This window comes from Rhinopithecus bieti, unplaced genomic scaffold (genome assembly GCF_001698545.2).
Source record: "Rhinopithecus bieti isolate Rb0 unplaced genomic scaffold, ASM169854v2 scaffold_72501, whole genome shotgun sequence".
Classification (NCBI taxonomy): Eukaryota; Metazoa; Chordata; class Mammalia; order Primates; family Cercopithecidae; genus Rhinopithecus; species Rhinopithecus bieti.
The window spans coordinates 874,266-901,406 of NW_016827507.1; the positions used below are offsets into that span (position 1 = coordinate 874,266).

The 27,141-nt window shown below is 44.1% G+C and overlaps 1 long non-coding RNA gene across 1 annotated transcript; it reads left to right on the forward strand.

The window, feature by feature from the left end:
• The first annotated feature begins 2,586 nt into the window (after positions 1-2,586).
• LOC108523288 (uncharacterized) lies at positions 2,587-22,621 on the forward strand. The gene is made up of 4 exons (XR_001883772.1): positions 2,587-2,690; positions 11,346-11,452; positions 19,789-19,822; positions 22,218-22,621. It is a non-coding gene; the product is annotated as an uncharacterized LOC108523288 (long non-coding RNA).
• The last annotated feature ends 4,520 nt before the right edge of the window (positions 22,622-27,141 follow it).

Consider the following 27,141-nt stretch of genomic DNA (forward strand, 5'->3'; position numbering starts at 1 on the left):
TAAGGCAGACAACCAAGACCTTTCCTTGACCTGTGTCTCAGGATCTCACTCTTTTTTTTTTTTCTTCTTCTTCTTTGAAATGGAGTTTTGCTCTTTTTGCCCAGGCTGGAGTACAATGGCATGATCTTGACTCACTGCAACCTCCACTTTCTGGGTTCCAGTGATTCTCCTGCCTCAGCCTCCCAAGTAACTGGAATTACAGGCACATGCCACCACACCCGGCTAATTTTGTATTTTTAGTAGAGATGGGGTTTCACCATGTTGGCCAGGCTGGTCTCGAACTCCTGACCTCAGATGATCTGCCCACCTCAACCTCCCAAAGTGCTGGGATTACAGGTGTGAGCCACCATGCCTGGCCAGGATCTCACTCATTTTATGAGGATATGGAAACTTTAGGGTCCAGTGCCCTGTTGGCTCCTCCCACCCACACCACAGAGGACTTGACCAACTTCTTTGGAAAAGGAATGTACATAGTAATGATGATTGGGATAATAAGAATAGCTCACATTCATTCAGTCTTTCCTATGTGTCCACCTGTGTTCTAACCCCTTTCCACATATTATCTCGTTCACTCCTCATAAGGAATCTGAGTTAGGGACCATTATTACCATGCCTGTTTACAGTTAAGAAAGCTAAATATAGTGTTGAAGTATTAGAAATGGTGATAAATGAAAGAATTGGTTTAGCCTTTGTAGATTAATAATGTCTGCAACATTGGTGGTGTGCAATGAAGAGAAATAGAAATCAATAATGTCAAGGGGCAAGGACTAACCCCAAAGTTGCGTGTTAGTCCAGGCAGCATAGCAGAGGAAAAGAAAAGTGAATTAACCTTAACTGAGCACTTTCTGTGAATAAAACATGTTGCATACAAGCTGTCCACTTATAATGCATTATTTAATTTAATTTCCTTAACAATTCTATGAGGTAGGGTTTGCCATACCCTTCTATAGGTGGGTGAGTTGCAAGCACATATAGGTAATTTGCCCCTGATTACCATCTAGTGGATAGTACCCACGTGGGCATCCTGAGTCAAGTCTCTCAAACCTGTCTTCCCTCCAGCCCCAAGACCTTTAAGCCTGTGAAGGAGTGGGGCATGCACTGAAATCTGTAAACTCAGGGAGGAACTTAAATGCCCAAGAAAAGAATGTGTGATACTCTCAGTTGTCTATCAGAAAAGGGGAGACTTGAAGAATTTGGTACTTAATAACTCTGTTAGTAATAATCAAATATAGAAAAAATATGGTGGCTGGAGGAGTAAAAGAAAACTAAGGCAGATGGTAAGGAACTCATGTTTTCTATTATAGGCTCTGGAGTGGTAAAGGTGAGTGAGCTTTCCTTTCTATGAGTATAAAAGCTAAACCCTCACCTGGGGAGTTGGATGCTCTGTTTCCCAAAATCCCATTTCCTGTGTGGTTCTGGTTTAGACTTAACCAAGAAGGGGACTTGCTGGTTGGAAGGAAAGCAGAGTTCCAACTCTCAGAAGGTAGCCGTGGTTATACAAGGTCATGAACAGGCACAGAGAAGGCCATTAGGCACCATTTGTTCATAATCCACTGCATCCAGCTCACCCTCCTAGCTTCTGACCACAGCTCAGACACTTGGCTGCAACTCCATGGGCAGCAGTTACACAAATTCTACTGCTACCCAGAGACAGCAGCTCCCAGAGACCCATCATGAGCACCCCTTCATGGTTTTACTTTAGGCATCTGACATGCTTGTGAATTTGGGTGTTTCCACCAGCTCTAACCTATCCACCTTGCAGGAGTTTCAGTGACTGTTGCTCTCATTCTTCAACTCCCTGCTTCCACACATCCACTTCCTAGTGCCTCCCACATGGTGTGTGAGGAACAACACCTATACTAAATCCCTTATTTCCTAATACTTGCAGTGGCTCTACTTCCCAACCAAACCCTGGGAGGAATACCTGGCCCTCTAAGTCCCACACAAGCAGGACTCAACCTGCCTCTCCAGCCTCACTCTGAGCCATTTTCCCCTTGCTTACAATATTCCACACTCCCTGGAACATGCCAAGTTCTTTGCCAATTTAGTCATTCATGCTGATGTTCTCTTTTTCTGAACATTCTTTGGGATTGTTCCTGGAGAGCAAAAAAATGGCAGGATGAATAAAAGGGTTTAATGTTTCACTTCATCCTTCAGATTTCAGCCTAACTGCCCCATCCTCATGGAGGTCCTTCTTAACCACTCTGTCTAAAAAAGTGTCTCCTATTTCCTATCAAAACACTATTTCTTTCCTACACTGAAGTCCATCTATACATCATTCTATTTATGTGTGCCAGTTTCTATGCACTAGAATGTGAGATTCATGTAGACACGTGTTGTTCAGCCTTGTGCTACTGAATAGCACAGCATCTGACATAGATTAGGTTTCTCAGTAAATGCTTGTTGAGTAAATGAATAAATGAGTAGACCCAGGCCACTGAACAAGCCTCTAGAGTCATGTCTTATTGCTCTTGTCTTGGTTGTGAGGATGGAGGTGATACTGATGATGGAACAATTGGGTAGAATTGGCTCAGAATGCTCCTCTCTGTTCTACTTTGGAGGTTTTGTAGGCTCAGCTGTTAAAACAGAAAAAAGTTTTAATATAAAGGTCAAGGAAAGAGGAAGAAGCTGAATCACTCTGGATGATAGAGGCAAGATGAATTTGAAGGACCTAGTAACATCTGTCAGAGGTGAGAAAGGATCCAGGGAGACTGGGTGTCATTGGAGGAAATTGGAGAGGGAAAAAAATCCCAGAGATTCTGTGAAGGAGATGGGAATTAGAAAAGAGAAATGTCTAACAGGGGATATATATTTCTTCTTAATTTTGCTGAGGGTTGTGCTATGTAATTTTTTTTCCATTTTGTAATTGTCAATTAATCCACATTGCTCACTAATGCTTTGGTACAAGTGGATTCTTTAGGGGCAATGGAACAGCTGTTGAAGTCTGCAGCCAGGTGGATAATGAGATAAACTCAGAGACAGTACATGTGGGCAGTGGATTTGAAGGATGACAAATGGCTTATACTCCATAATGCTATGTACTAGGGAGAAGTTTGGAGAAATCTCACACTGAGACACAGAGACTTCTACTCTAACTTATACCAAAGAAAGCCAAGTATTGAAGGTTTCCTAATGTTTTCCCAGTCTATGCATCTTAGTTACTTTGTATCTCCAAATCAGAAGTAGCCTGGGATGTGACAGTAAGCAGATCCCAAAGGCAGGAGTAAGAACCGAGAACTCCTTTTCCTTACCATAGTTATGGGTGCCCACAACTTCTTGATATTCCCCAAAAGACTAATATTTCAGGGAAATAAAAAATTAAGCTTTGAAAATAATATGTATTCTTAGAATCCAGTTGCCATGTAAAAGGCTTAGTCTAGATTCCTGGCCAATGAAAGAACATCTGGAGAGAAAGATATTTGGTAGAGATGAAGCAAGGCTTTCAACTGCACGTGAGTGAGACCACCTTAGATCCTGTAACCCAGTGGAGCTGACTGAGCTAATACCATGTGAAACACAAAAGAACCATCCCTGCTGAGCCCAGCCTGAACTTCTGACCCATGGAAGAAGCATGAGCAAAAACAAGTTGCTGTTTTAAGCAACTAAAACAAACAAACAAAATTACATAATAATACAATAGATGTTGTAAGGCCATGCATGCTTTTTTCCCTAAGCATCTTTTGCTGTTCTGAGTTCCTTCACATGAACTTGTTGTGCCATCATTTGCCTCTTGCTCTTTGATAGGAGAGCTCTGAAAAGCTTACTGAAAATTGAGCATTCTGTTCAACTGGGGCCCAGTTAATCAAGAGTTCATAGGTTCCTCCTAATAATGAGCTTGAGGAAATTGAAATAAAGACCAGCTCCAGAGAGTTGACCTAGATTATGGAATCAGCTTCTGGTTAGGGTCCCTCTCCTCTTTCCTCCAGAGGATAATTAGCTCTCAAAGTTGTGAAGTGTCCTTCACACAAGGTTACCATGCAAGAACATTCCTCAAGACACCACAGAGGAGGTGGTCTCCAAGGAAGTCTAATTAAAAACACGTTTGATTGTAAAAGCAGTCAGGATTTAGTCATTAAGATGCCTGCCAGCACCTATGACTTTGTATTTCTAATGGATTTTTTATCAGGAAGATTGCCCACAGCATCAAGGATTTCAGGTTATGAATGGCTTTCAGGTGCAAATACTTTGAAATGATGGCTCATGCACATTCTGGGTAGAAATTTTAAGCCATTATTTAAACTATTTACACATTTGAAGGCAACCTGTGGAGGTGGTACTAATGTAGTGAGAAGAAGTTAGACTGGCCAAAATTTTTTGACGTAAAAAAGCCTGCTTTTCATAGAATTAAAAAGCATGTTTACTACGGAAAGAATTTTTGACATTATTGATTCAAAAATGCCCAGGCGACCTCTGGTAGGTTTTCAAACACAATGTTGAGAAGGGTTCTGAGGCAGCACCTGTGCTTAGCGGATGAGAATGCTTTGACCCAATGACAATGACCATCTTCGCTACAAGAGCACGAATGTTGGAATTTATTCTATGCATCTACCATATTCGATCTTGTACCAATCCTTTAATTTTACAAGTGGGGAAACTGAAGCCCAGTGTGTGGGAAAGACTTGCCAAATGTCACTTGGAGAATTAGTGGGAGGGCCAGGTCTTGCCTAAAGAACCCTCCTTGATTTGTTTTGCACTATTTTTCTCATTCATGTTTAACATGGGGTTCAGATTTGGGACCTTGCAGATGCCCATTACTCTGAGATTGATTTCCTTGGCTTTGATTTACAGCATGTTTTAAGGACCTGGGTTCAGATTGCTCAAGTCCTGGAACTCAGAGAAGACAGCCTATTCTGTTTCCAATCTTGGGTAATATCTTTCTTTGTCAGAACTTCTCTCAGGTTTTTGAAAAGTGAATTCTCTGAGACTTTTTTCCTTCACCTTCAGACTTAATTAATTTTGGAGTCAATCTTTATAATTTCCAGATGAGTACAAGTGCATACGTGCCTATAGTCAGACTCATCTGTACATGAATTTAATATGTCACCTATAGGATTCAAACAGGCTCAAAGACTTGGAAATATTGCAGGTAGAACTGCTTTATTTCAAGTGCTCTGTTTCTTTTCCTTTGAAAGATGGGCTCAACTACTGATTGTCCCACATGGAGGGATCGGACTGAAAAAGTAAGTGTCTGATTTGTTAGTATCTGATTTCTCAGGGACTCCAGGCAGTATTTGGAGAAGGAAATGTTCTTACCATTTTTCTAGTCTAACCTCCAAACAACCAAGCAGATCCACTTGACATTCTACCTCTGGGCTGTTGACTCACACTCAACCTTTGGGGACCTGCTTCTCATTACAGATGGAAATACTCTTTCTGAGTAGAGAACAGCCTCAAGCTCTGACCCCACAACCTTCCTTGGGAAAAGATAATCTCTCCTTTCTCTAAACTCTTCCAGCTTGCCTGGTCTCAGACTCATTTAAACTCTTGCAACATAATGTTTTTCAGTTCTAATGCACACATTAGAGATAGATAGATAGATAGATAGATAGATAGATAGATAGATAGAAAGATAGATACATAGATAAAGAGAGAAGAGTGTGTAGGGGTGTAGCTCTATACAGAGCATTGGAGCTATAAACTTCATGGAGTAAAGTATCCTCAGTCATTCTCTCCTTCATTACTCTTATTTGAAGCATTTGTAGCACTGGTTTTTGTAGGCATTGTGACAGAGACTATTAAGACAGTGCCTGCTACAGAGAGTGAATAATACACAGCAGCAGGTCTACACCAAGTAAAGCCAGCAGAGCTCCTCTAGGTAGGGACAGAGAAACATATGCTTACTTTCCTCGTTGCTACATATGGGAGGAATCTTAGCATCAACATCTAGATTGACTCAAGACAGCTCTGTTAACAAGAAACTGAGGCACAGATGTTCTGTTACCTGCCCCAAGTCACACACATGTGATAAACCCAGGACCAGATCCAGTTTGTCTGACTCTCTGCTAGAGAGCTCATTCTACCTGTCCACCATCTTGACCCCTTCCTAGGACTGGAATTTCATTACTGTGCACTGAGAAGTGAACCACAGTTGATCATTTAAAATGAATAGTTAATCATTAAGATCATACAACAGAAGGGTTGATGTTAATGTAGAATTAATAACTGTATTAGTGATTAAGAGTATGAGTTAAATATTTATGGTGATGAAAAATGATTATAGTAATGAGTGGATGATTGATATCAGCAGACAGAACCGCATTCCCTGAAGTGTCCCACCAGACCTTTCACAGTAAAGGGGTTCTGTGGTCAAATACATTTGGGAAATAGTCTAAGTCCCCCTTGGGAACTCACAACAGTCATGAACTTGTTAAAGGCTGTGAGGAATTCTGCAGCAAACAATCCATTTTTTCTATATTTTCATTTAGATAATCCCCTCCCAAACCATCTTGAGGTGTATCACTTTTTAAAACTCAGTGAATGTGTTTGTAAAACAAACTTTGTAATAAATAATAGACAACAAGTTGTGAGCCCATACTAAACATATATGCCAAAATAATCCAGGGCTTTCAGGGACTCTGTAACTGTGGGTTTTAAACTACGTTGTTGAGGTCCTAAAAAGAACATCACTGAGGGAGAAGGGAAGAGTGAGCAGCCTGGGCTGTCAGCCCTTTCATCTGCTTCATCCACAAAGGTGCAGCTTTTCTCTGCTTTGGACATATATCTATGTCTTCAGCAAATGTTTACTAAATGTCCGCCATGTGCCAGCCCTGTTCAAGGCATGTAGGATAAATCTGCTTTATGTAGCTGGGGGAAGAGAAGCAATAGAAAATAAACAGGATAAATAAGAAAATTGCATTGTATGTTCACAGATGATAAGTGCTGCAAAAAAGAAGAGAAAAAGAAACAGAATAAGGGGGACTAGGAGGGTCAGGGGAGGTGCAGAGAGGCTGCCATGTAAGTAGGGATTGAGGAAATCTTATTAGAAGGTGATGCCTGCACAGAGGATTGGAGGAGGTGAGAGAATTAGCCCTGCTCACATCTGAGAGAAGAGCTTCCTTGGCGGACAGAGCAGCCAGTGCAAAGGCCACAAGGCAAGGCAGAGTACTGAGGAGAGATGTATCAGAGAGGCCAGAGGAGCCAGCTTTCAGGGTAAGAGCACGTTTATATTTTGATGGGAGATCGAGAGCATCGAAAAAGAATGAGGATGTGGAAGACAACAGGGACGGCTTATTTATTGCAACAGGAGATGTATCAGTCAGAATCTAACCAGCAAAACAGAAATTATTTATTTTTCATAGAGGGAATTTAACGTGGGCATTTAATTGCACAACTGATGGAAGACTTGAGGAAAATGGGACTGCGATGAACAACAGCAGAAGCCACTCCCAACCCCAGGCTGGAGGGATGAAGGGGACAGGCAGTGCAGTGGGGCCTGGGCTGGGACTGCCTTGCAAAATCAGACTCACAGAGGGTCTTTCTGGAAACAGCTTGAACCAGAAGAGCAGCAGCTTCTGCCAGAGATGCCCCCTTGAGTCTCCTCTCTCCCTCTAGCCTTTCAGTCTCCTTCCAGAGGCTCCCACTGGCCAAACTCTGCCTGGTGAAACAACACCTGCAGGAGTAAGTCCTCCAATGGTGCATAATGGTTATTCCAGTTATCTCTGTCTGTGTAACAAACTACCCCACAATCCTGTGGCTTAAAACCTGTTGCCAGTGAGGCTGTGGATAAAAGGGAAAGCTCACACACTGCTGGTGGAATGTAAATTAGTTCAGCCACTGTGGAAAGTAGCCTGTGATATCTCAAAGAACTTAAAATAGAACTACCATTTGACACAGCAATCCCATTGTTGGGGATATATTCCCAAAATAAAAATCATTCTAACATAAAGATATATGCACACGTGTTCATCTCAGCACTGTTCATAATAGCAAAGACATGGAATCAACATAGATGCCCATCACTGGTGGACTGAATAGAGAAAATGTGGTCCACATATGCCGGAGGATACTATACAGCCATTAAAAAGATGAGATCATGGTCTTTGGAGCAATGTAGTTGGAGCTGGAAGCCATTATTCTAAGTGAACTAATGCAGGAACAGAAAACCAAATACTGTATGTTTTCACTTACAAGTGGGAGCTAAACATTGAGTACAGATGGACACACAAAAGGAAACAATAGACACCGGGGCCTATTTGAAGGTAAAGGGGAGGATGAAAGTGAGGATCAAAAAACTACCTACCGGGTATTATCCTTATTACCTGGGTGGTGAAATAATATGCACCACAAATCCCCGTGGTGTGCAGTTTATCTATAGAACCAACCTGCCCATGTACCCCTGAAACTAAACGTTAAAGAAAAAACTTAAAAAAAAAAAAAAAACCTGCTGTATCTGCTCATTATTCTACTACAAGGGTAGGACTTAATTGCCACTGCTTGTTGGTACCCCAGCAGGCCTCAGCTAGGATGGCTCACAGGGCCCCCTGGAGGAGCCACCTCTGAGGCAGCTCACTCATGTGGTTGGTGGATTGCTGCTGAATGTTGGCTGGGAGCTCAGCTAACACTGTTGGCCTGGGGACCCTGGTTCTCCTCATCACTGGGTTCCCAGACTTTCCTCCATGAGGCCCCTCCCAGTGGCTAGCTTAGACTTTCTCACAGCATGGAGGTCTCAGGGTAGATCGACTTCTCACAGGCAGTTGGATTCCAGCACAGTGAAGACAGAAATGCCAGGTCTTCTTAAGGCTCATTTCTATAATTTGCATGGTATATCATCCACTGCGGTCTACAGGCTAAAGTGAGTCAAGGGCTAGCCCAGATTCAGAGGGAGAGTATGATTCACTAGGAAGCCACCAAAGTAACATTTACCACACAAGGGAGGGGCAAGGAAGGGATTTGATGTCAAACAGTTTTAGGGCCGGGACAATCTATTCCTTTCGCTCCTTTACATTCATTTCTATCTGCTTGCAGCCATGAGATGATAACTTTGTTCTCTCATGTTAGGCGGAAGCATTATCTGTTATTAAAAAGAGAATATTCTCCCCTTCTCCCTAGCAAGGGGAGACACAAATTTCCATCGTCACCACATCCTTCTCAAGACCAGATCTCCCCCAGGTCCGGATCAGACTCTTTCTGGTCTAGGACCTAGTAACTAAGTTGTAAAGTTAGGCAACAATCACTGTCTTTAACAAAATAGTAGGGGAATTAAAAGGAAAAGCATACCCATTGCTTGTTATACACCTAACAGAGATATGCACAGCCACTCAGGCTTCTGTTTCGATAACTAGTCATGAGGTAATGGTTGATACTTGTAATTTCTTTTTTCAGCTCAACCATTCTTGCCTTCAGTCAGCATTTTGGTATTTATTTGTTTTGGTCTTTTATTTTCTGGAAGTAGGGGATGATGTCAGAGTCTTCAGCAAGCCTTCCTTTATTGGGTTGCTATAGTTTTGCATTGATGTTTACTGTTAGACATGAAAGTTCTAAGAGATGCCCCAGTGAATACCCTGGTAAAAGACATAACCCTCCGCTCTCCAATTTTGTACCGAACACCCAATATCCCCTTGGGAATCAGGATCAACAAGGGCCTCACTATATCCATCCAGTATAGTGAGCCCCTTCTTGGCCTGTTGGCTTAGTGGAAAGAGGAGACCCAACTAACCTGGAGTACTGTCAACTTCCAGGTTAAACTAACCGGTGTTGTGTCCCCTGGGAGAAGTGTCCTCTCCTGGGAATAAAGACTACCAGAGAGGCAGGGAGGGATAGAGAGAGAAAAGAGACCTAAAATCATGCAAAAGACATTACAGTGATTGTGGAATTTCCCTGGGGAAAGGAGGGAGGAGACGACATTAATGGGGTAGGGAATGGCTTTAAACGCAAGAGTTCCTGCTGCCAAAGCACCACTGCAGCTGGGGCACAGGTGGGAATGAGCTGGATGGTAGTCAGAGGCTGGAATGCACAACATTAAGAACATGGGGGAGTGAAGTTCTATGGTTTGACGGTGGGTGCGAGAGGCTGAGGTCAGGTATAGGACAAGATCAGAGGAACAGCATTTGGAGGAGAGGCTTTCGGGCTCAACGGCAGTTTCCAAAACCACCTCTGTTAGATGCCTTTTGTTTCTGTCCCCCATTTCAGTCACCACGCTCTGGGTTTTGTTTGTTGGAATGAGCCTGTGTTCTCAGGGCACAGGGCTCAGGTGGAGCTGATGTCAGACTCAGGCAACAGGAGATTTGGGCCACGTTGCATGCCTGGCTTTCCCCCAGCCTCTCTGAACCCTCCACTTCCTCAGGGCCTTTCATATTCAAGCTGAGTCCTGCTCGGGTCCTTTGAGGCACTCAGCCCTTCTCACAAGGTGCCCTCCTGCACCCCCATCCTCTAGGAAGGCAGCACCCCAATGGAGCTTCTCCTGGGAGCAAGTAGTCATCCACAGGCAGGCCTACAGGTGGGACCACAGGCAGCTTCTGGCCCTGTGCATGGTGAAGGGAGGCACATCTTGAAGGGGCCCTGCTGAGGCTGGATGGTGCCTGTGATATCAACAAGAGCTGGGCTTTCCTTGATGGATGTCAAGGAATAGGAAAGAAAAAGGTAGCATGAAAATTTCTAGACCTTAGGTTTCCACAAAGACATGGTTCTTGAATTCTGTAGTTATTGGATATTGGGTTTCTCTTGCAATGCAAGCACATCTAGTGTCTCCTCTCACCTTGCTTTTAAAGTCAGCAATACTTTACAGGATCTTTTTCTGGTGATAAAGGAGCAGTTTTGTAATAAACAAAAATCAGGTGTCTTCTGCATAGCAGGTACTATTCTGTACACTGTGGCCCTGAACGAGGCCAACTTCTGCTCTGCTCTCAGGACTTTTAAACTCAGATGTGGGTAGGAGGGGATGAGAATGAAATACAATAAGCAAGTATGCAAATAAATATACAAGAAAAGTTTATTAAGTGCTATGAACACAAGTAGACAGCAATAGATTAGAGACGGCTAAGTCTGGGCTTGGTGTCACCACACAGGCTGAGAAAGCCTCTCTGAACACCCCATCTGAGACCTAAAGAGAAGAAAGAGCCAGGTGAAGACTGAGGGGAACTGCATTGCAGGCAAAAGGAGCAACAAAGTCAAAAACCCCCAAAAAGCAATAAACATGGCACGTCCCAGGAAGAGAAAGCCAGGCGAGTGACTGTTGCTGAGTGAGCAAGTGACGAGTTGAGCTCTGGAAGAAGTTGGCCAGCCCATGCAACACCTTGTCAGACAAAGTGAGGGTTTATGCTTCATTTGGTCAGCAGCAGGGTTTAGGGCTAACCGGGGTGCAGGAAGAGGCATGAGGGTACTCAGGCTCATTTCCTTGTGTCTTCCAGAATCTGAGCCTCATTTCTTTACTTTCTGTCTTGCGAAGTAACACCAGAGAATGAATCAGCTTCTCCACCAAGCAATTACTGCACTTTGAGTTTTGAATCTCCAAGAGGTGAGCTCAGGGCTCAGGGGGCTGTGGGGACAAATCAGCATTCCACTGCATTTTCCTGCACAGGGGATGTGCATGGTAAAATTGTCTGTTGCCAAGTACTTCCATAAAAATAGTAAGAATCTCCAACTCCATTTTTACAAACCTGTGCAGTTCACAAAATATTTTATCATTAATTCCTGCACCTGACCTTTATGTGATCCCTCTGAGTGGGGTGAACATGCATTTTATTCCTCTTTGACCTTGCGTAAGTCATGGGCGTTCTCTGGGCTTCCATTCCATCAACTGTAATTTGAGAATTATAGCCCAGTTGCAAAATTATCTATATAGTATCTGGTATACAGAAGGAACAAAACAAATATTTGTTGACTCAAAAAACTCTTAAAATTGAAGTATTCTCTGAATCCAAACCTTGGTATCACTAGTGTGTGATTATAGTATATGTTTATTAATTCTGACATTTCCTTTTTTCAATAATAAAAAATATAAATGGATTACGTGTTTGCCGTTTCCTCCAATTTTCTAAGTCAAACTTCATAATTTGGACAGAATTTGAAGGAGATTTGCAACTCCAAGGAGTAGGGTAACATTTGCAGTACGTGAAACTAATTGCCTTTGGTTTGCTTTGCCTTTTCTTGCTCTGAAAACTGGCCTCTGTTTAGCAGATCTTTGCTAACATCAAAATTGTTTGCATTTTCCTGGGGCTGGGTGACCAAACCTCTCTAGAGCTTTGAAATGACAAGCTGACAAGCTCCCCTGGGACTTCCACCTAGAGTGTACTGCCCAGAATTTGACATGACCATGACTCTGAGCAGGTAGATTGTGTGTTACTTCAGCGTTGTTTGTTAGCAGCTCAGCAGGTCCAGCACCAGAGAAACCAGTGCTTCCCTGGGATCTCACAGAGTCCCCTCAGCCTACAGAGCCCAGGGGCCCCGAGCCTGCAAACACGGACCCATATCCTCATCCACTACGACCGACCGGACTCCACATCAATTATATTCTACATGTAAAAGGATTTTACATCCCTTCTGTCCCTCCCAGCTCCGGGACTTTGCCTGATAACTAAAGAGGAGCATCCCAAGAGCCCCTGATTTCCTAATTTCTCCTTACCCATCACCATCACCCAACTAAGTCATCCTCTTATTGCCATCAAAGGGATTTTTCAAAAACATAAATTGGCTGCTCCTGGCTCCTGCCTACCCTCAAGATAGAGTTTACCCTCTGTCATGATGGGCCCCTGTCCACCCCTCCAACCTCTTTTCCCAGTTCCTGGTGCTCTCTAAAGCAGATATTGTGGTCTGTTTGTCTAGCTGTCTTTCTCCCTTCTTCTGAAAAATATCCACATTCTTTTCAGAGGACCACTCTCCCCTACACTCAGTCACTGTGATTTAGGTGATGCCAACTCCATCTGTGCCTTCAGAGCAGTCACATGACCCAGTCTTAGCCAATCAAAATAGTGCATCCCTCTGGCTGCAGAGACTGGTTCAGAAATGTCAAAGTGCACAAACAAGAGCCAATTAGATATAATTCTACAAACTCTGCCAGTGAAATTGAGTCTTATCTTGAACCTGAGAAAATGGGAAATGAGTGCAGCTGGAGGCCACAACATGGAGAGACAGTGCTTGAGAGTGAGGCCAGCAGGAAAGAAAGGAGAGCCACAGACTGAGAGAGGCAGATTCTTGCAGCTCTGCTTGTGAACCTGGACCCAACTTATCCCCATGCTTGTCAACTGCATGGGCCAAAACATTACTTCCCTCTGCTCTCAGTGCCGTTGGAGCTGGGTTTCTCTCACTGGCACCAGAATGAGTCATAATTCTCTTCTTATGCTTCAGTGCTACTGAGTTCTGGCAACCCCCTGTGGGCTTTGTGCTCATCCATGCCTTTGTCATGCCCATTTCCCGCACAAATAAAGCCTTACAGAGCTTATTCTCAGGTGTCTCTCAAGCATCACCTATGTAAGTTCAGTAGACATTTATATGTATTGGTTAAAGTTATGAATGCACGAGCAAATGATCTTGTAAGTGAGTGATATTTTCAGAATGTAGGACTGCCTTAGCAGCCCTCTACCTCAGGAGAGATGGCTTGATTGATTGCCTTGCCCAACTATCACTTGGGGTGTGTGTTAATAGAAGTAATATCTCGGCCGGGCGCGGTGGCTCAAGCCTGTAATCCCAGCACTTTGGGAGGCCGAGACGGGCGGATCATGAGGTCAGGAGATCGAGACCATCCTGGCTAACATGGTGAAACCCCGTCTCTACTAAAAGATACAAAAAATTAGCTGGGCAAGGTGGTGGGTGCCTGTAGTCCCAGCTACTCGGGAGGCTGAGGAAGGAGAATGGCGTGAACCTGGGAGGCAGAGCTTGCAGTGAGCTGGGATCCGGCCACTGCACTCCAGCCTGGGCAACAGAGCGAGACTCCGTCTCAAAAAAGAAAAAAAAAGAAGTAATATCTTACTATTGAGTGGAAGTTTTCTGTTATCCTGGAACTGGGTACTAGAACTCAATGCTGAGGCAGGGAGTGGGGAAAGAGAGAGATAGAGATAGATAGATAGATAGATAGATAGATAGATAGAGAGAGAGAGAGAGAGAGAACAGTCTATCTAAAGAAAACCAAAAATAATGGCAAGGTCAATGAGGAGACAATGCCTCCAACAATTATTGAGACACAGCTGAGCTGGCTCTGTCCTCCCATCCCCTCTCCAGTCGATAGAAGTAGAAGACTAGCACATCAGGGGAGTTTTCCCAGGGAAACATGGTTGGAATTCAGTGTACATAGCAAGAGGTGAGTCTCTGAGTCTCAAAGCCAGAAGAAAGCAACTCCATGAGAATTTCTCATAGGAGTTACAGGTGACTGTAAGAGGGGTGACCCAGTCCTGGCCAATCAAAATAGTGCATCCTAGGTATCACATTCCAAGGATGGATCTCAGCTTTTGTAGGGACCTGGTGATTTGCTTAGGCAAGTAGGGGATTAGTCTGCTGAGGTACCAAATGACTCCTACATCTCAGCAGCTCCCAACAATAGATAATTTCTAGCTCGCACTACAGTTGGCTGCTGGTTGGCAGTGGCTTTGATCTAATGTACATCAACAGTAGCTCTACTTCACATGGCGCCTCCTACCAGAAGCTTGCAGATGCAGCTCCCCACTCCTTACATGCAATTCCTCATGAGAGGGAAGCAGAGAGAGTTGTTGAAAATGCATCTCTGAAGCTCCTTTTTGGAAGAACAGAGGCCAGCGAAAGCCAAGCAAGGGGCTTGGCAGCACTGGTTAGAGGCTGTCTTAGTCAGCTCAGGCTGCCGTAACAAATACCACAGACTAGGTGGTTTCAACAGCAGACACTTCTTTTCTCACAGCTCTGAAGGCTGGAATGCCCAAGACCAGAGTTCAACAGCGTTCAGTTCCAAGTGCAGGCTCTCTTCCTGGATTGTAGATGGCTGTTTTCTTGTTGTGTTCTCACACAGCTTTTTCTTAGCATGTGTACGTGTGTGGGGGGGGGAGAGACCAGACAGAGACAGAGACAGTGAAAGAGAGAGACAGCACTTTGGTATCTCTTCCTTTTCTATGAGAACGCTAATCCCATCATCCTCTGAAGGCTCCACCTCCAGAAACCATCTCCGTGGGGGTTAGGGCTTCAAGGAGTACACCAAAAATTGGCCCATTACAGAGGTGTTTTCCTCTCCTCCATCCCTTTTCTATGAGAGGGGACAAAGAAGAGAAAAGAGAAGAGGAATAAAAACGCACACCCTCCAGCCTCCCCACATCAAGGCCTTAAGGTACACATAAGCTTGGAGCTGCAGGTCAGGGAAGAAGCAAGGGTAGCATTTGGAAGGAGACTGTCAGCTTCAGTTGGACTAGCCAGCCTGGACTTCACTCCTGATGTGGCAAGAGAGTGAAGGAATCTTCCTAGAATGCCACCAAGGGACAAGATGGGGAAATTCAGCAAAGCACAAGTCTAGGCAGTGACTGGAGAAAAATAAGGCTGTTTTAGTTATTTGTCTAGGTTAGAATATTCATCAGACTGAAAATGATAATGACACCACCTTCACATGCTTCACCGCTCATGTAGTACATGCACATGTATGGTCTACCCTAAGCTGCATGTGTATACAATGTGTTAAGCAGTTTGCTTCTTTTTATTGCTGAGAATGACTGCATTGCTTATGAACTTATGCATATGGTGCACAAACTATGCACCATAGTTTGTTTACTCATTCACTAGTTGAAGTACATTTGACTTATTTTTAGTTTTGGTAATCATGGATAAAACTGCCATAAATATTTGTGTACAGCTTTTCTGTAAACATGTGTCTTTCTTTTGCTTGGGTAAATAGGAATAGGATTGCTGGGTCATATTGTAAGTGAAGTTTAATTTATAAAAAATTGCCACACACACTGTTTTCCAAAATACTTGTTATTTTGCATCCCACAAGCAAGGCATACAATTTTCAGTTGCTTTGTATCCTTGCTAGTCCTTGATATTATCATTTTGAGCCATTCCAATAGGTGTGTATAGTATCAATTTCATTTCCATACACAAAATATCTGTGCAAAGTTTATTTATAAGGGCAGCAATTTTAAGAACAGAGAAAAGAAGGAAAAAGAAGAATTTCATTTGGCAATAATTTAGAGGAAAATCAGAAATAAAGCTTTTCCCTCTGAACAAATGGAAAAACACTTTAGTAATTGCCTAATAAAGATTTATTATGCCTATATATTTTGTAGTATGCTTGGGTCAGATAGAGGTTTATAGACTGGATGATTACTTAAATTTATTTATGAAACTTTTTTTCCTGACTCTTATGGAGATACCAAAATAAGTAGATATTTGGTGTTTTCCCTGAAGAGTTCCTGGTCAAATGGAGAAGGCAGTCATTCCTACAGATGTTGCTACCCAGCATGTCAACAGCCAGGACACATGTGCGTAACAAGGTTCAGGGTAAATAGAGGAGAAGTAGCACTTAAGTTTTCCTGGATGAGTAAGAAAATGTTTCATAGAAAAGCTAGAACTTGAGATGAGACTTGATGAATAAATAGAAATTTTTCTGAAGGACAGGAAATAGATGGGTGCTCTAGGCAGAAGAAATAGCACACACAGGCATCAAGAGATGAGAGAGGCTAGAATTCTTGGGTGGTGCAGACAGTTCGGGCTTTCTGGAGCCTGAAGGTTGAAGGTAGCAAACGTAGAAGGTGAGCAAGGGAAGGAAATCAGAAAAAAGTGACAAACATCCTTTAATCACATGCTGCATAGCTTGGACTTTAACGTGAAGTTGAAGAGAACCACAAGAAGGGGCGTGGTACAGCCAGATATTCATTCCTCTTAGAATGGTCATTCCAGCATTACAGTGGAAAGTTGTTTGGAGATGAGAAAGAGTAGATGTTAAAAGACCACCTATCAATCTATTGTAACTGTATAGGTGGGAGAGGATGGGGGGCTGGCATGAGGCTGGCAATAGGACCAGAAGGAGAAGCATGGATTCAAAACTTTGGGAAATAGAATTACCCCAAGCTTGATGAGTAATTCAGTGTGGAGTGCAAAGGAGAGGGAGGATTTCAAGACTTAGGGCTCGACTTAGCCCTAAAGAGGGGGTGTAATCTTGTTGCCTTCACATATGCTGAGTAGGACATGGATGTGAAGCAGACAGGTGGGCTGCTCAGACGGTTGCATACAGAAATTTCTAGGTCAGGAAAGAAGTCTGGTGAAAGAGACACGTTGAGAAGTTATCAATAAGAAGGGGGCAGTTGTAGCCACGACATGGAAGAGATCAATGGGGAGGGCTGTGGGTCAAGCAGATCAGAGTTGGGCACAGATTTCTGGAGAGGCACATTTATGGGGCAGGCTGAGCCTGGGCAGACATTGTACCAATGACTGGAAGGATCTTTGAAGACTTGCAGGTTGAGCCATATTCACTCTCAGCCTTTACCTTCATGGCTAAATCGTCATCTCTGTGGCCTGTTATTCTCCAGCTAACATGACCTGGCAGGTGGAACTAATAGTAAAAAGAATATAAATACTGATGACGGAGACACTGGGTGGAGCTGCACAACTTATTTAGCAGAGTTTTAGGGTGAGTTGTCTAGTCTTTCTGGGTCCTAGTTTTTGCATGCACAACAGAGGGGGTAATTACACCTACCTTGCAGAGTGATTCCGAGCACCGAATAAGAGAGACCTTGTGGGTTGTATTACTCCATTTTCATAGTGCTATAAAGGACTGCCCAAGATTAGGTAATTTATAAAGGAAAGAGGTTTAATTGACTTACAGTTCAGCATGTCTGGGGAGGCCTCAGGAAGCTTGTAATTACGGCAGAAGGTGAAGGGGGAGTAAGGCACCTTCTTCACAAGGTGGCAGGAAGGAGGAGTGCCGAGTGAAGGGGGAAGAGCCCCTTATAAAACCACCAGATCTTGAGAGAACTCACTATCATGGGGAACAGCATGGGGAAAACTGCCCCCATGATTCAATTATCTCTACCTGGTCTTGACATGTGGGGACTCTGGGGATTACAATTCAAGATGAGATTTGACTGGGAACACAAAGCCTAACCGTATCATGGGCAAAACACAGAAACTGTGCTAAGTAAATAATTATCCTTTGGTCTTTTTCCCCACTAGCAGCACCAGCCAGAATAAACAGGAAGCCCAGATTCTTTTCAGGGAACCCACCTCATCAGAATAAAATAATGAATAATGAATAATGAAGACAGGGCAGAAGGGACCGGCGAAGCAGGAAGGGAAGGAAGCAAGAAGAAAGGACACAGGGTCTGGCAATTTCCATTGCATGGATCTCATTTAACCAGTCTGCCAATTGCTTTAATTGCCCTCAATGCCCCCATATCAATGTCTAATGAACAGGGCTTTGCTGTGGGCTGGAAGGACCAGAATTCAAGTCTCAATTCGGCACTAGTAAGGGTAATGTGTGGCCCTTAAGCAAGTGATTCCACTTTCTGACCTCAAGTTTCCATACTTACATCCGTGGATGTCTCTTCCCTCTTAGGTTTCTGTGCAAATGGAATGAGATAATATATGTTCAAGTGCTTTGCAAAGACAGATAAAAATGTAAGGGATTAATTATAATTTATATTACAATCACCATTACCATTTTGGACTTTGATTCCAATTCCTTCTTCCTTTGTCTTCTGGGATGCTCCCTGCTTTGCCCAGGAAAACTCATTCATTAGGCACTGAGGATAATTCCCCTACAGCCAAAAGATGTGCAGCTTCCAGATCAGCTAAATTAGAAACGTTTAAATTTTTCATCTATTCCCTTGTCTGCTCTTTGGTCAATAGCTTATTCTGACAACTTCATTACCTCCTAATTACTCTAAGTTCCTTTGCTCATTTTCTGTGTGTGATAAAAAATCTGCCCAAGAAAGAAATTTGACGTGCCAAGTCACTTGACTCATGACTGACAAGCAAACCATTCACTTGAAGGGGATTTTCTTTTTCTTCATCCAGAATATATTTGCAAAAGCACTTCTGGTGCCTTGCTTGAAGATTGCCAGGCACGTCTCCTTTTCTGCACACTTTACCTTCCCCTGCCAGATGTGAGCAGTAAGATGTATCTTCTCTCTCAGAAGAGCTGATTTATCCTTTGCCTGTAAATTTTTGAGCAGCCATTCAAGAAGCTATATCAGATGTGCCTTAATCTTTGTATTAGTCATGTCTTAAAGGAATTTTAATCTATTGGGCTTTAATTATATGTCCTTAGAAGGTGCCAGCCTTTCCTTAGGAAGACCCTTTATTCTTACAGTTTAATCACCACTTTCACTCTCATTTTCTCAAGAGGCTGAACATAGAAAATTGGAGGTAGAGAGAGTTTAGAGGTCACCCAGCCTGCAATGGTGTCGAGCCTGACAGTTCATGCCCATCTCAGGGCTTCCTGTTCAAAACACAGATTTGTAGTTGATTCTAAGCCAAGCCTGGAACTCTGGCAAGTGTGTGTTTGTAAAGCCACACAGAAGATCCTAATGAAGAGCCAGCTGAGGAACCATGCACCCAGTGCATGGATTTCCACGCTAAGATGGCTTTAGGGCAAAAGGAAAGAGCAGAGAATTTGGAATTTCAGGGACATGAGCTCAACGACTGCAACCTCTTCATGTCAGTTGAACATCTTGGGCCAAGTTCCTTATCCTTTGTGGCCTTAATTTCTTAACATCATGATATAGAGAAGATTTTTGAGGCTTAACATGAAAAAACATATATAAGGCACCTAGCAAAGGACCAGTCACCTGGTAGGTATATGTTCTCTTTAACTTCCCCAGGATCTCTATTATTTTCAGTATTATACAGTCTAATAAAAATTGTTCTTTTATTCTTACTAATGCTTCCTTGGTTACGCGAATGCAGTCCCTAATGGAATCCTCACAGCACAAGTATGAAGGTAAGTACTATTATTATCTCCAATTTACAGATGAAAAAATATATATAGTTAAATTACAGGAAGTGCCACAACTCAAGTGGTGGTAGTGTTGGAATTTGAACCTGGAGGGCCCGACTCTAAAGTCCAATCCTTCAAACATTCCCATCTAACATTTCAGGCTTTTATTCAATTCTTTCTATACTTTCAGGACCAGGCTGGATGAGGCAGGCAAGGAATTGAGTACGACATTTAAGGAGGCCCTCACTCTTAATTGCAGAATGGGCACTTGCAGGATGCTGGAATTGAGGTCCCCCTTAAATTTTGTGTCCTAGGAGCCCTGATCAGGCCCTGGTGGAATCCACTGGGGAAGAGGAAATAACTGGGGAAATCTTTGAGACACACCAGCTGTCTTTCTTCTGAAGAGCGTGCATAGTGGGGACATTTATTCCTTGAGGTACTAAAGGTCCTGAAGGGACTGAGGGAAAATCAAACCCGTAAGAGTTCTAAGGAACATCCAGGCTTTGGCCTCCACTTCCCTACTCCCCAGGATGAAGCAAACTGGGAGGAGGAGGTAGTCAGGACTGCTGCTGAATGAATTAACTCACCTTTCCCCTCTCCACCCTCCCCCACCCCAACACACACACACACACACACACACACACACACACACACACATACACACACACGCTGGACCAAGATCTAGCTCTTTTATTGCTTGGAAATAATGGCCCTTCCCCAACTTATGCTGACTGATTCTCAAAACTGCAGAGAGGATGGAAGGGAAACTGAGGGAAGATAGAACTTCAGCTAGGGACACATTGGTTTAGTTGTGCACAGAAGACAGTGATGAGGGTGAGAGTCAGGACTTGTATTCATGTATTCATTTTTTTGAGACACAGTCTCACTCTGTCACCCAGGTTGGAGTGCAATGGTGTGATCTCAGCTCTCTGTAACCTCTGCCTCCCAGGTTCAAGTGAATCTCCTGCCTCAGCCTCCCAAGTACCAGGAACTGCAGGTGAATGCCACCATGCGTAGCTAATTTTTGTATTTTGAGTACAGAATACCACAAACTCCTGACATCAAGTGATCTGCCCACCTACCAAAATGCTGGGATTATAGATGTGAGCCATGACACCGAGCCAAGACTTTTAATTTCTTACCTCAATATGACCGAGAGCTGTCAAAAGCAAGGGGCAGCACTTTGAAACTCCAAAACAACCTTGCGAGAACAGCTCTATTAATATTTTACAGATGGTAAAAACTGAGAATCAGAGAAAAGACCTGTTTAGAATTGGAAGGTCAGGGTAGAAAAAGAGTACTATCAGCCAGGTGCGGTGGCTCACGCCTGTAACTCAGCACTTTGGGAGGCCAAGGCGGGCAGATCACGAGGTCAGGAGTTTGAGAACAGCTTGGCCACATGGTGAAACCCCGTCCCTACTAAAAACACAAAAATTAGCCAGGGGTGGTGGTGCATGCCTGTAATCCCAGCTACTAGGGAGACTGAGGCAGGAGAATTGCTTGAAACTGCGAGGCAGAGGTTGCAGTGAGCCAAGGTCATGCCATTGCACTCCAGCCTGGGCAACAGAGCAAGACTCCGTAGTGCCAAAAAAAAAAAAAGAGAAAGAAGAGAGAGAGAGAGAGAGAGAGAAAGAGAGAGAAAGAAAGAGAAAGAAGGAAAGAAAGAAAGGAAGGAAGGAAGGAAGGAAGAAAGAAAGGAAGGAAGGAAGGAAGGAAGGAAGGAAGGAAGGAAGGAAGGAAGGAGAAAGAAAGAAAGAGAAAGAGAAAGAAAGAAAAGAAAGAAAGAAAGAGAAAGAAAGAAAGAAAAGAAAGAGAAAGAAAGAAAAAGAAAGAAAGAAAGAAAGAAAGAAAGAAAGAAAGAAAGGAAGGAAGGAAGGAAGGAAGGAAGGAAGGAAGGAAGGAAGGAAAATGTACTTCCATGATATTTAATCTTGTTTAATTATCACAGGAAACCTGGGAGTTAGCAGAAATATATTCTTTATACAGATATGGATGAGTACTTTCATTTAAGGAGACTGTCAAACTTGCTCAATGCTTCAGAGGAACCAGATTCAAAGCACATTAGTTTTACTCCAAAGCCATGCTGTTTCTTCCTGTAATAGCATGTAGGTTTTGCCTACTGGCTGATGGTCAGTGACTCCCAGGTGCCCTGTGTTGAGGAGAATCCTGAGATGATATTGGGTTGATCAGTGATTTCTGCCATGGGTTGGTGGACAAAGAGGCACGCATGCCACAGCCATCCCTGCACCACAGTGCCCTCCAGGAAGTGAACCTGACCCCACGGATCAGGAAAGCATAGGTCATGAATATGGACAAAGCGTCCCCTGGAAAATAATTCAACACCTTGGCTGTTATTCAACACTGCCCCATTTAATCCTTCCCACAAACTTTGTCTTAGGCATTTCTGCAACTGCTGCACTTACCATCAAAAAAGATGTGATGCGTTTTGCTGAATTCATGACGTTGATGCATTTACTTCAACACCTCAACTGACTGCATAGTGGAAGAGATGACAAGGACTTTGTCCCATTTCACAGATGAAGAAACCGAGGCAGAATATCACAGAGCTAGCCGGTAGTGAAATCATGACTCACACCCAGAACTGTGATCTCCATTTGGTATTCTCGGCATTAAAGCTCTCTGAGAGAGAAGGAAGGAAGGAAGGAGGAAGTGACAGTTGTTCTAGAAGGTAGGTGGTGATGAAAAGAAATCGCCTCAGATCTGTTCACACTGCCTGCCAAATAGAGGCTGCATCTCTCAGCATGTAAACAAGGAAACAAAATGCCTCTGGCAGGTCCAGGATGGAGATATCAGCTCAGAAGAGGGCTTTGCTGAGATCTTATTCTCCTAGAGGGTCACAAGAGGGGTAGAATTCATGGAAATAAAACTTCTGAGTTACTAAGAGAAGCCAGCCTGAGGCATGGGCACGAGGGCTAATTGTCTTTTCAGAGAAGCTGACATCCCTTTAGCTTTATTCTCTCCTCTCTTTTCCCCTCCCTTCTCTTCTCTGCTGCTTCTTGATGTATGATCCTGAGTTTTTAATTATTCAAGGAGAGAAACTTAAAAGTCAGCATCCCTAAGAGGCAGGCAATGCACGGTCAACTTCATACTATGGTATAAATGACTAATAGAAACAACTTATCTCTGAAGCTTTTTGTTTTATATTTTGAGAGCAACAACCTGTACAGAGCACTGTGCTGAGCACCTGCCATCCACAAGGAATTTACAGCTACAGGGAGCTTGTGATGGTTACATTCTAGGCCCTATTCTCTCACAGTCCTTTGCATTGAGCTGTGAAAGTCTCACATTTTACAGTCCTCTGTGCCCATTTCTGGGAGATACATAGGTGTGGCCCTCTTCTACCTGGAGCTCACAATCTCGCATGGGAGAGACTGAAGGAAAAAGCATCATCATCCAATGGGAGAGACAAATTAAATCCAGGGCATACCAAGAGGGTAGGAGGGGTGAGTGAATCTGACTGGAGGAGGCAGGAGGGCTTCAGGGGGGAGTCCCCTGATAGAGATTTTAAAGGACAAGAATGAAATGGATGTAGGCAAAAAAGAAGGAGTAAAACATCTGAAATTGAGAACAATCCATGTGAAGATATGGGCCTTTTAAAAATCAGATCACAAAGCTAGTCAGTGACAAACTCAGACCTGTTTAATTCCAATGCCAATTCAGTGGAGACCACTCTCCCTGGAGAGGTGGAAGTGGGGAGATGGTGAGAACTGGAGTGGTATTTCTTAGAGCTTCTTATTGAATGAACTGATGAAAAGGGAGAGTTCCCTGATTTCCCTCGCAGGATGTGCAACAAGGGTGTGGCTCGCTGCTTGTTTGCCCTGCAGCTCAAACCCATAGGAGAAGCATGCTGACAGGCAGGTGCAGAGGCTGAGGTGAGCACTTTTGGGCTCCTGCCCCACCGCAATGTCAAGAGGTGGGTGCCTGCGACTCCTGAAGCCCAAGTGGGTGTGTGCTACAAGCTCTTTCAGATTTGCCATCTGCAGACAGCTTGTGTGTTAATCAGCTCAATGGACCCTCTGCCTTATCCAAGGGCAGAGAGCCAGTGTGACAACCTTCCATATCCCAAACTCTTGCCCAATGTCCTAAAAGAATTGGATCATATATGAGCTTGAGGGATGAGTGCAAAGTTTTATTGAGTGGTGGAGATGGCTCTCAGCGAGATGGATGGGGAGCTGGAAGTGGGGATGGAGTGGGAAGTTGGTCTTCTACTGGAGTCGGGTCACCCAGCACCCAGACTGTTCTCTGACCGCCCCCAGCCAAACTCCCCTTGGTGTCCAGTCATCCCTCCTCTTCTTTCTTTCCCTGCTGCGTCTTTCCACCATTGCTGGTCTGCTGGTCCGCTGGTCTGCTGATTTGCCGGTCTCAATATTCAGTCATTTGTGTGTGTGCCCACTAAGGTCTCAGGTTCACATGGGGGCAACATGGGGAGAATGGCAGGCCAAAAACAACTTTCTGGGCACAAAAACAGAAAATGCCTGTCCTCATTTAGGGCAGTGAGTCTTCAGGCTTGAGAGTGGGACTTTTGTTGGGGAAATGCCCTCTTCTACCCAGTATTTCCCTGTCTCCTGTTTGTATCACTGTCACCCCACCCCCAACCCAGCCACATGACCTTGGGCAAGGCACATGACCTTCATCTCTGTAAGAACCTTTTTCCCATCAAGGAAAGGAGGCATTTGATCTCTGTGATGCTGATGTGGCTGCATGCTGGGGTGAGTGCAGCAGCGTTAGTTCCCTCGTGGTCTCTGCCATAGAACAAACCACTGCCCAGCCATTGCCCAGTGACTGAGAAGCTCTCTGTGTGGGCAGCAGGGGGCTGGAAGTTTTGAGCTCTTGATAGGAGAGACTCAAGCTGTTCTGCAGGGCTCTCTGCTTTCTTGACGGCCAATGTTTTTGAACTTCAGTGTTCACTCATTGCCTTGGGATTGTAGATGGTCATGAGAGGATAGGGTCTCCAGGGATCTCTGCACTCACCTTTCCCTGTTGTTAGCATGGAATCCGAGGCATAGGGAGGGAGAGCCCCCAGGCCAGTGCTGAGATAGGGCCAGAAGTCTTGTCCCCTGATCCCTGTGGCTTGTTTCCCACCACCTCTTACTGTCTTAGGGGAGTCGTATACAAAGCTCTTTGGCTGTACGCAACGCCTCTGGAGACTCATCAAGCACCAGGAAAGAAATGGCTTCAGCAACTAATTTTTGTCTGAAAAGAGGAAAACAATAAAGACCTTAAGAGAGAAATAAACTTGGAGGCTTGGTGAAGAAAAAAAAAATAAAGAAAAACTGCCAATTGCCGGCAAGAAAAACGAAGAAAGCATGCAAACACTGGAAAGAGTAGGTAAGGAAAATGAAACAACAAAATAAAGAGCTATTTATTCAAGAATTCCTCAGGTCAATCACGTGCTCAAAAACCATCCATAGTTCCCCACTGGCTGGAGGACAGAAGCAGAGACTTGGAATCTTTGAGTTAGGAGCATGTCTAGTTGGTGCATATATGACTCAATCCACATTGTTTAATTTTAAAATATAGGGTTTTTAAAATTTATTTTTGGTGGGGGCAGGGAGACAGAGTCTCACTCTGTTGCCTAGGCTGGAGTGCAATGGTGCGATCTCAGCTCATTGCAACCTCTGCCTCCTGGGTCCAAGCGATTCTCCTACCTCAGCCTCCAGAGTAGCTGGGATTACAGGTGCATACCACCATGCCCAGCTAATTTTATATTTTTAGTAGAGACAGGGTTTCACCATGTTAGCCAGTCTGGTCTCGAACTCCCGACCTCAGGTGATTCGCCTGCCGTGGCCTCCCAAAGAGCTGAGATTACAGGTGTGAGCCACCATGCCCAGCCAAAAATATTTTTTGAGTGCCCAAAGAAATACATATTGTACAAAAATATAAACACTAGGATTAAGACGGTGAATAGGAGGTAGGACTAGCCTGCAGTTCCCACTCAGATGCACAGAGCAGCATGTGGAGACTCACATCATGAACTTTTGCTCCAAGAACTACCACAGGGACAAACCAGGAAAGCTGAGAGAATGCACAGAACCTTTAAAGGAACTGGATCACTGCTACAGTCTCCCTGAAATGCAAAAAAACTGTGAGTCTGCTTGCTTTCTCAGTGGAGAAACTCATGGTCACTGGCTGTCTGGAAATAGACTCGGTGCTGTTAGGGGGGCAAAGTGGGAGTGAGACCAGTCCGGGGACTGCAGGCTGCATGGGAGAGGGGTGAGACCCATGACTGCCAGCTTTCCCCCCCTTCTCCTGGCAACCTGTATAAGTCAGCAGACACAGCCATAATTCCCCTGGGAATATAAGTCCACTGGACTTGGAACCACATCCCACCCCCCAAAGCAGCTGCAGCAAACCCGGTCCAAGGAGAGGCTGAGCTCAGACATGCTTCTCTGCATCTCTACCTGCCCTGGTAGCCAAAGACAAAGGTCATAATCTCCTGGGAACTCTATGGCCCTGCCCACTGACTGAGAAAACTGAATACTTAACTAGGCGCTGGAGGCAAGTTTGCATCCTCCCTGTAGGACCGCAACTGATGTGTCTTTGAAAGTGCCACCTCCTGGCTGGAGGCCTACCAACACAAAAGCAGCACACTCAACAAAAATACAACCAAGGACCCTCACAGAGTCCATTTTACTCCCCTCCTACCTCCACTGGACCATGGCTGCAAGACCTGAAGATGGATCACATCACAGGACTCTTTGCAGACACTTCCCAATACCAGCCTGGAGCTCAGTAGCTCCCCTGAGTGGCTAGACCCAGAAGAGCAAAAACAATCACTACAGTTTGGCTCTCAGGAAGCCTCATTCCTAGGGTAAGAGGGAGAACACCACATCAAGGGAGCACTCCACAGGACAAAAGAATCTGAACAGCAACCTTTGAATTCTAGGTCTTACCTCTGACATAGTCTACCTAAATGAGAAGGAACTAAAAAAAATCTGGTAATATGACAAAACAAGATTCTTTAACATCCTAAAAATCTCATACCAGCCCATCAGCAATGGATCCAAGCCAAGACGAATTCTCTGAATTGCCAGAAAGAGAATTCAGAAGGTCGATTTTTTAAAAATTTTATTTTATTTTAAGTTCCAGAATACATGTGCAGGACATGAGGTTTGTTACATAGGTAAATGTGTGCCATGGTGGTTCGCTGTACCTATCAACCCTTCACCTAGGTATTAAGCCCTTCATGCATTAGCTATTTATCCTGATGCTCTCCCATCCCCTACTCCCCCAACAAGCTCCAATGTGTGTTGTTTCCCTCTCTGTGTCCATGTGTTTTCATTGTTCAGCTTCCACTTATA